We start from the raw sequence: 9082 nt of genomic DNA, 5'->3' as shown, positions 1-9082 counted from the left end.
ACTGGGGCTAGACCCGGAAACAAACGGACCGGACGTGACGCACGCCAGCCCCAGGATGGTGGCTGGCCGGGTTGTCATGGGAACCGGTCTGGAGCCGGGCGGCGGAGGCTGGGACTGTGAGTGCAGACTGAGTGATCCCCGGCCTCCGCCTCCCGGACTTGTCCCTTGTCCAGATGATCCGCGAGCGGCGCTCCCAGCGGCGCCTGAGCAGGAGCTAACAGTTGGAGCCCTCGCTCCATTTTACAGGCGCAAATGCCGAGGCTTAAAGAGAGCAAGTGAGATCCCCAGCATCATGCGAGATGGAATCTAGCCTTGTGAGGACTGTTGATGTTACTCGCTGTCTTTTAAGAACGGGGCTCCCAGCTTTGCCTTTGCCACTTACTGTGTGGCAAGGTCACTGCGTGACCTTGGGCAAGTTACCTAACCTCTCTGAGCCTCAGCTTTTTCACTTGTAAAATGGAATACTGGTAATACTGCCTGCTCAGATCCATGTGAGAATTAAGTGAGTTAATACATGGAAAATGCTTATTACACTAATTGGCATATAGTAAAGATCTAAATATGTTTTGTTTTTAAAACCTGGTTAAGTCAGAGGAGACGACCTGTCTCTGCCCTCAACTTCCCTAAATGGAAGCCAGCGTTGAGGAAGACCAAGCCAAAATATTGCCTCCTTGTTTTGTGACTTTTCACCAGACATCTGGAGTTACCTTCATGGTCTACACTGGCATCAGTCATGGAGGCTTGTCACCTCACTTCATGGATTTGTCTATACTCCCACCAAACCGTGAGCTCACTGGGGCTCAGCTTTTGTGGTTCACCACTCATTGAATTCTTACTGATTATAAAGTGCCTAACACATACCCAAGACTTTCTCTGGCATATTTGTGATTGGGTCATCATTCTCTCTCTCTCTCTCTCTCTCTCTCTCTCTCTCTCTCTCTCTAACTTACCCTAGACATTTATTGAAGACTCAGAGTGGGGCACCTGGGTGGCTCAGTCAGTTAAGCACAGGACTCTTGATTTCACCTCAGGTCCTGATCTCAGAGTCGTGAGATGGAGCCCTGCAGGAAGCTCTGTGCTCAACCCGGAATCTGTTTGGGATTCTCTCTCTCCCTCTCCCTCTGCCCAGCTCTTGGGTGCTCTCTCTCTCTCTCTCTCTCTCTCTTCCTCTCTAATAAGATCTTTAATTAAAAAAAAGACTCAGAGCCCACTCCATGCCATGTTCTCTTCCTCCAACATGCTCTCCTACCCTTCTGGCCTCTGTGCCTCTATATGCTCTTCCCTCACTGTAAATGTTTACCCCCCCTCACCTCTTCCTTTCCGTGTGCGCGCGCATGCACATATTCATTCATTTTAAGCCTGACACCCCCCAAGACCTGGAACTCCTTACTCATCTGTCTCATCTGTGTTTCCCCTGAGCTCTGCACATGTCTGATCAGGATGTGCCCAACAGATGTTCCTTGATTGCATGATTCTCTCTCTCAGCCTTAGTGTCCCCAGTTACAGCCTGCAGGTCTTGTCTCAGAGGAGTCAGTGACATAATACACAGGGAAGCATTTGGAGAACCAGTAACATGCTATTCAAACTGCAGTGATAACTATATATGTTGCTATTTGAGCATCACTCAAAGCATACACTTTGTGTACTTCATCCTTTATCAGCGCAGGTTTAAGCTCCTCTCTTAATCATCTGCAAATTGATGATGTTTATAGGAATTTCAGCTGCGAAAAACTGTCCCACAGAACTCTCTGCCTTGGCAACGACTCAAAACTGTCCTTTGGAAATTGTTACAAGACTGCGTGAGACTGTTAAGAAGCCCCTTACAGGGGCGCCTGGGTGGCTCAGTCGTTAAGCGTCTGCCTTCGGCTCAGGTCATGATCCCAGGGTCCTGGGATGGAGCCCCGCATCGGGCTCCCCGCTCCGTGGGAAGCCTGCTTCTCCCTCTCCCACTCCCCCTGCTTGTGTCCCCTCTCTCGCTGTGTCTCTCTCTGTCAAATAAATAAAATCTTTAAAAAAAAAAAAAAAAGAAGAAGCCCCTTACAGCTCTGTGGTTCTGCGGCAGCCAAAAGGGAAATAGATTTTTAAGGAGGCTTTACTAGTAAGAAATACTGGTCACTGAGATGCGGTGACGTTATATACCAGAGAGGGCCCAAAGTCTCTGTAGAGAGCCATGTTTCTCATCTTTTAGACAGAGTTGAAGACCTGAGATTTCTCTGCTTCATGATGTGGAATTATAGAAGCATCCTTTTCAGATTTCATTACATAATGATTAGCAGATTATGTAACAGTCATGTGACAATGATTAGGCACCTCTACTTCCTAGGAGCCAACAACACAAAAAAATCTACCTCCTTTCTTTTTTTTACTTTTTTATCACAAAAATAATGCATGAATTCCAATGATACAGATGTGTTTAGAACAAAAAATGAAAAAAGCAACTCTCTGACCCAGCAATTTGATTTCTTGGAATCTACCGGATAAACAAGCATAACTACACAGACAGAACTGTTGCATCCTTGTTTATAATGCAAAAGCAAAAACCAAAAAACATTCTAAATGTCCAACAATAGGGAAATGAAGTATCCATACTCATGACTACTACATATCATTTTAAAAAGATGATGTAAAACTATTTAACTCTGTGAGACATATTGTGGGATGAAAACAGAAAGACATCCCCTGAAATGGAAAACAAAACATCAACCAATACTATATATTTTCTAAAGGTATGTGTATATGTATAAAGTCAACAGGGGACAATAGTGCAAATACATATCATTTGTTTTTTAAATCATCCCATCAATACATATGTGATTTTTATTAATATCTTTTCCCCCAATAATCAATAAGCTCTGGGAGGACATAACAGTATCTGTTTTGCTCACAATTATATCAGCACTATCTGCCATATATACACTACCCCACATAAAATAGGAGTTTCAACAGTATTTGTTTCTGATGGAAATTGTCACTGAATGCCAGGTTTGATGTTAATATTTAATGGACATACTATGAGCAAGATGAATACAGCCCCTGCCCTCAAGGAGTGTATAGTCTCCTTATCAGAAAGAGAATATTAATAAGAGTAGATGAACTAAAAACCTATAATTCAGGATAGAAGGTGGTAAATGTTAGAAGGGTGTAGAGCTTAGAGAATGGAGAAGTGACGGCCGATAGGGCAAACTGGGAACAGCCTCGAGGAGGTGGCATTTGAGGCGGACTTTGAGTGAGTTGGACATATAAGGATGTCCAGCTTTCCTTGCAGCTAGAGAGAAGAAAACAATCAAAAGCAAGGACCAGAAATTAAAACTCCACTGCCTACAAGTATATAAGGTGGGCATAACTAGGTACTAGAGTACTACCATCTCATAATATATCATACCAGATATTAGTAGTAATGTTATCTAGCATAGTACCTGGCTCACAGTAGGCATTCAATATATACTTTAGTGAGGACACCAATATTATTAAAACTTTACTATGTTCCATCTGATTCTTGCCAAATTCCCTGCTGATCATGATCAGATATTCATATTTCTAAAGAGGAAGGAAGTCCCAATTTTTAAGTGAAATTCCTCAATTGTAAACACCATGTGTAAATATACTTCCTAGTTCTGTCTGCTAAGAGAGCCTACAAAAAAATGACACCCCTCTGACAATAAGCACCTAGCACCCAGATCTTGCTTTCTAACTACCATCCTCCACTAAAAAAACCCCAAAGCTTCTTGGAGAAATGACTGATTCTCGGGGTTGGGGCAGGGAAATTACAACATGAGCCTGGACCATCTTATTGAGCCAGAAAGTAAGGATATGCCAAAAGAATGGTGGGACATATCAAGAGGACGCAAAAGCCAAATTGGAGGGGTTCCTATTGTCTAAATTTGGAACAATTTGAACATCAAAATAAGTAATAAGTAATGATAGTAATGAATTATAATACTTGGGGTGGGAAAGGAAGAAACCATAACAGGTTTCTAAACTTAACATAACATAACATAACAACAGGAAATACTGTGTTTGCCAGAGGAACATGTCCAAGGACTATATGTGGCCCCAGGTGCCAGGTCTGACCCCTGCACTAAGGATGGATGAGAAGCAACATGTAGTTTGTCTGGTTAGAGAGATGACTGCACAAGGTGAGCTGAGTATGGGGTGATGGGAGATCTGCCCAGTCTCTGAGGACCTTGCAAGTCAGGCGAAGAATCTGGATTTGACTCTGTAAGCACCTAAGAACCAGTGAAGGTCTGTGAGCAGGATGAATGGTGATTAAAACCCTTGCTCTCTAGGCCAGGTGTCTGGTGCTTGGTAGATAAGGATGTGGTACACAAGAAATCAGCGTGTAAGGCCCCAAGAAACACGGCATATTGGAACAGAAATGACTCTGCAGGCAGTACACCTGGGTTCAAGTCCCTGGTACTGCATTTCATGGCCCCACGAGTTGGACAAGCCACTCAATCTCTCTTAGCCCCTCTACAAAGCTGGACTCTGGAACCAGAAGGCCTAGATTTGACTTTGCTGCTTCCTGCGTATGACTTTGGACAAAATGACTTCACTTCTCTGTGCCTCAGTTTCTTCATCTTTGAAATGAGAAACAACAACGGTACCTACTTCCAGACAGGTTATGAGATAGTCCATGTAAGCACTTGACATAGTGAGTGCTCATTAAGCATTATCTATACCAAGTCTTTTTTATTAAGTGGGGTAATGCATGGGAAGAACTTCACGCTGGGAAGTTCCAGTACCTCAAAGGGAGTAAGCCTGCAAGTAATGTTATCCATGATTAAGGTTGTTGCTGTGCAACATGAATTTGCTGGGGGCTAAGAATTCCATCTGCTTCTCAAAACTCAAAATTAAAAAAAAAAAAAACGCTCAAAATTCATTCAGGTCTCCACTGGCGGACGCAGGACTGGGGGAATTTTGTAACCCCAAAGAAAGCATGTCTAGAAACGAAAGCTGGCATATCCGGATTCTTCACAATCAGTAAGAAAAGCTTCTTGCCCTCTTTTCCTTTAAATATAAACCCAACTTGCCAGTCGCTTCAAAGTCTTTGCATCTGCCACAGGAGCCACCCACAAATCCAAAGGTAACTTAACTGACTTAAGGCTGTTTATTGGGAGATCCTTCTGGCCCAGTCCAGATCCAAGGAGACATAGCTCATGGAGTTGGATGTGGAAGACTCAGCCAGCACTTCATGTGGATGATTGTAAATTGCTAAATTGTAAATTGTAAATTGCTCCTGAGAGCAATAACCCAGAGTTTATGAGCTCCTGGTATTTACTATTCCAGTTCCTTAAAGTATTGGGTCTCAAAGGACTGTTTGCTAGAATCAACCATCTTTGCCCTTCCCTTGAGCAGGCCAGGAAAAACCACAAATAGGTTGTCTTTGTTCCATAGCTACAATAATCCTAAGGCAGGAGGGCAAAGTAGACTGAAGCCAAAAGGCCTGAGTTGAGATCCCAGCTCTGCCACTTTCCAGCTGTGTGACTTTGGACAAGCTATCTAATCTCTCTGGGCCTCAGTTTCCTTATCAGTGAAATGGGACACACAAAGATTCAAAAGTATGGCCTACTATACCGTCAAAATATTAAGGTCTTGAAAGATAAAGGGAGATTGAGGTGCCTAGCTGGCTCAGTCGGTAGAGCATGTGACTTGATCTCAGGGTCATGAGTTTAACCCCCACGTTGGGTATAACGCCTACTTAAAAAAAAAAAAAAAGAAGATAAAGCAAGACTGATGAACTATTCCAGATTAACAGAGTTTAAAGAACCTTGACAATCAAATGTAATGTGCTATCCCAGATGGGACCTTGAACTGGGGTGAGGGTACACTTAAAAACAACAACAACACTACTTATTTTTATTTAAATAAAGATTATTGAGACAATTGGTTAAATATGAAGAAGGTCTACAGATTAGATAGTAGTGTTATATCAATGTTACCTTCCTTTTGTTATTTGTACTGTGGTTTTGTAAGATAATGTCTTTATTCTTTTTTTTTAAGATTTTTTATTTATTTATTTGAGAGAGAGAGAGAATGAGAGATAGAGAGCATGAGAGGGAAGAGGGTCAGAGGGAAAAGCAGACTCCCTGCCGAGCAGGGAGCCCAATGCGGGACTCGATCCCGGGACTCCAGGATCATGACCTGAGCCGAAGGCAGTCACTTAACCAACTGAGCCACCCAGGCGCCCGATAATGTCTTTATTCTTAGGAAATACACTCTGACAGAAGTATAGGGACATCATGTCTACAACTTATTCTCAAATGTTTCGAGAAAAAGAGCATATGTATGTACAATATATATAAAAACCAGCCATATGTGGGTATGTGTGTGTGTATATATATAGAGAAATGGAACAATAAAGCAAATGTGATAAAATTGGGGAATCTGGTTGAAGGGGTCTCTGGGAGTTCCTTAAACTATTCTTGCAACTTTTCTGTAAGTCTAAAATTATTTCAAAATAAGAACTTACAAAAAGAATGACCTAAATATAAAATAATACTTTTTCTAATTTCTTTTTTTTTTTTAAGATTTTATTTATTTATTTGAGAGAGAGAGAGAATGAGAGATAGAGAGCACGTGAGGGAAGAGGGTCAGAGGGAGAAGCAGACTCCCTGCTGAGCAAGGAGCCCGATGCGGGACTCGATCCTGGGACTCCAGGATCATGACCTGAGCCGAAGGCAGTCGCTTAATCAACTGAGCCACCCAGGCGCCCCTTTTTCTAATTTCTTAATAATATGAAAACTTTATTGTGCTAACAAAGATATGATTATTATTATTATTATTTTAAAGATTTTATTTTTAAGTAATCTTCACACCCAACACAGGGCTTGAACCGACAACCCCAAGATCAAGAGCGCATGCTCCACAACTGAGCTAGCCAGGCGCCCCACCAAAGATTTTTTTTTTAAGATTTTATTTATTTATTTGACAGAGAGAGAGAGAGATAGCGAGAGCAGGAACACAGGCAGGGGGAGTGGGAGAGGGAGAAGCAGGCTTCCCGCAGAGCAGGGAGCCCGATGCGGGGCTTGATCCCAGGACCCAGGGATCATGACCTGAGCTGAAGGCAGATGCCTAATGACTGAGCCACCCAGGCACCCCTCACCAAAGATATTATTAATATTTTTGTGAGAGGAGTGTGATTGAAAATATTTTATTATTTTTTAAATCTTAGTTCACATTTTTGTGATATGGCCAATTGAGAATATGTTCTTCAGTTTATTTTGATACTTGCTTTTTTAAACTTTTTTTTTAAGATTTTAAACTTTTTTAAATTTTAACTTGGAGAAAAGGCACAAGAATAATACAATGAACTTTGGTATACACCCCTCATCCACATTCCTGGATGTTACTATTTTGCTATATTTGTTTCATCAGTCTCTTTATATTGCCCTGTTGAACTTTTTGAAAGTAAGTTACAGACAGGAAATTAGGTTATCTTTAATACCTCAGTGTATATTGCATAAAAAATGAAGGTATTTTCTTAAATAACTACCTAACAATGATCAAAATAGGAAGTTTAATACTGATAGGATACTATTATTTAATATACAACTCATATTCACATTTACCAATTTACCAATAATATTAATTTTGTTACTTGTTTTTAATGGAACTCCTACCTGGGAAAGCTTCCTTAAAAAGATACAGAGAGGGGCGCCCGGATGGCTCAGTTGGTTAAAGCAACTGACTTTGGCTCCGGTTGTGATCCCAGGATCCTGGGCTCGAGCCCCACATCGGGCTCCCTGCTCAGCGGGAAGCTTGCTTCTTTCTCTCCCACTCCCCCTGCTTGTGTTCCCTCTCACGCTGTCTCTCTCTCTCTCTCTCTCTCTCTGTCAATTAAATAAATAAATAAAATCTTTAAAAAAAAAATACAGAGATCCAAATGAGAGCAAGAGTCTCTGCCTGGGATTACCAAATCAGGATGTACTTTTTCTTTTTTTAATCTCATCTACCAGTCAGAGAGGTTTGTCTTCATGTTGTGGATGCTTGAGGAATTTGTTGTTGTTGTTTGATGTTTTGCTATGTTATCTTAAATGTAATTATGCTGGAGCCACAAATAGGCTAGTGTAAATATCTGAATAGACATGGTTTTTTTTCCTTACTTAGAAGAACATGCTTTTAAAATTTTAATAATAGTAGATAACTTTTATTAAATGTTTAATATTTGCTAGCCTTTGTGGTAAATTCTTTATATGCATTAAGTTTTTTGTCTTTTAATTTTTATTTTGATTTATCATTTGCATACAGTGAAATGCACAGATCTTACAAGTTACAATTCAATGAGTTTTGACAAATGAACACACCATCTCTTTTAAAATACAGAACATTTGGGGTGGCTGGGTGGCTCAGTTGGTAAAGCATCAGCCTCTTGATCTCAGCTCAGGTCTTGATCTCAAGGTCTTGATCTCAGGGTCATGAGTTCAAGCCCCTCCATGCCCAGCGTGGACCCTACTTAAAAAAAATAAATAAATAAGGGGGCGCCTGGGTGGTTCCCTTCGGCTCAGGTCATGATCCCAGGGTCTTGGGATCAAGCCCCGCATCCGGCTCCCTGCTAGGTGGGAAGCCTGCTTCTCCCTCTCCCTCTCTCCCTGCTTGTTTTCCTTCTCTCGTTGTCTCTCTGTCAAATAAATAAAAATTTAAAAATCTTAAAAAAAAAATAAGTTAATTAATTAATTAATTAAATATAGAATATTTCCAAAGCACCAGAAATTTCCCTCAATGTCCTTTCTAGTTAAGTCTACACCCAGAGACAATCACTGTTCTTTCTTTCACCATGATTAGTTTTGTCTGGAACTTCATGTAAGTATAATCATATATAAATTTGGGGGTCAGCCACTTTCACTGAGCATATTGTTTTGGGGATTCATCCATATTATAAGTATAATGTACTAATATGTTAATAGTTTGTTCCCTTTTATTGCTGAGTAGCATTCTTTTGTATGAAGATGCCACAATTTACCCATTCACATGTTGATTTAGTTTTGGAGTGTTTTCAGGTTATGTCTATTTGAACATTCTTGTACAAGCTACAACAAGCATTCTTGTACAAATCTTTTTATGGACATATGTTTACCTATCTTTT

Source organism: Callorhinus ursinus, unplaced genomic scaffold (genome assembly GCF_003265705.2).
Source record: "Callorhinus ursinus isolate GAN/ISIS: 27379988/994484 unplaced genomic scaffold, GSC_fseal_2.0 scaffold53, whole genome shotgun sequence".
In the NCBI taxonomy this organism is placed as follows: Eukaryota; Metazoa; Chordata; class Mammalia; order Carnivora; family Otariidae; genus Callorhinus; species Callorhinus ursinus.
The sequence above is the reverse complement of the archived record's forward strand: the minus strand, read 5'-3'. Positions refer to the sequence as shown.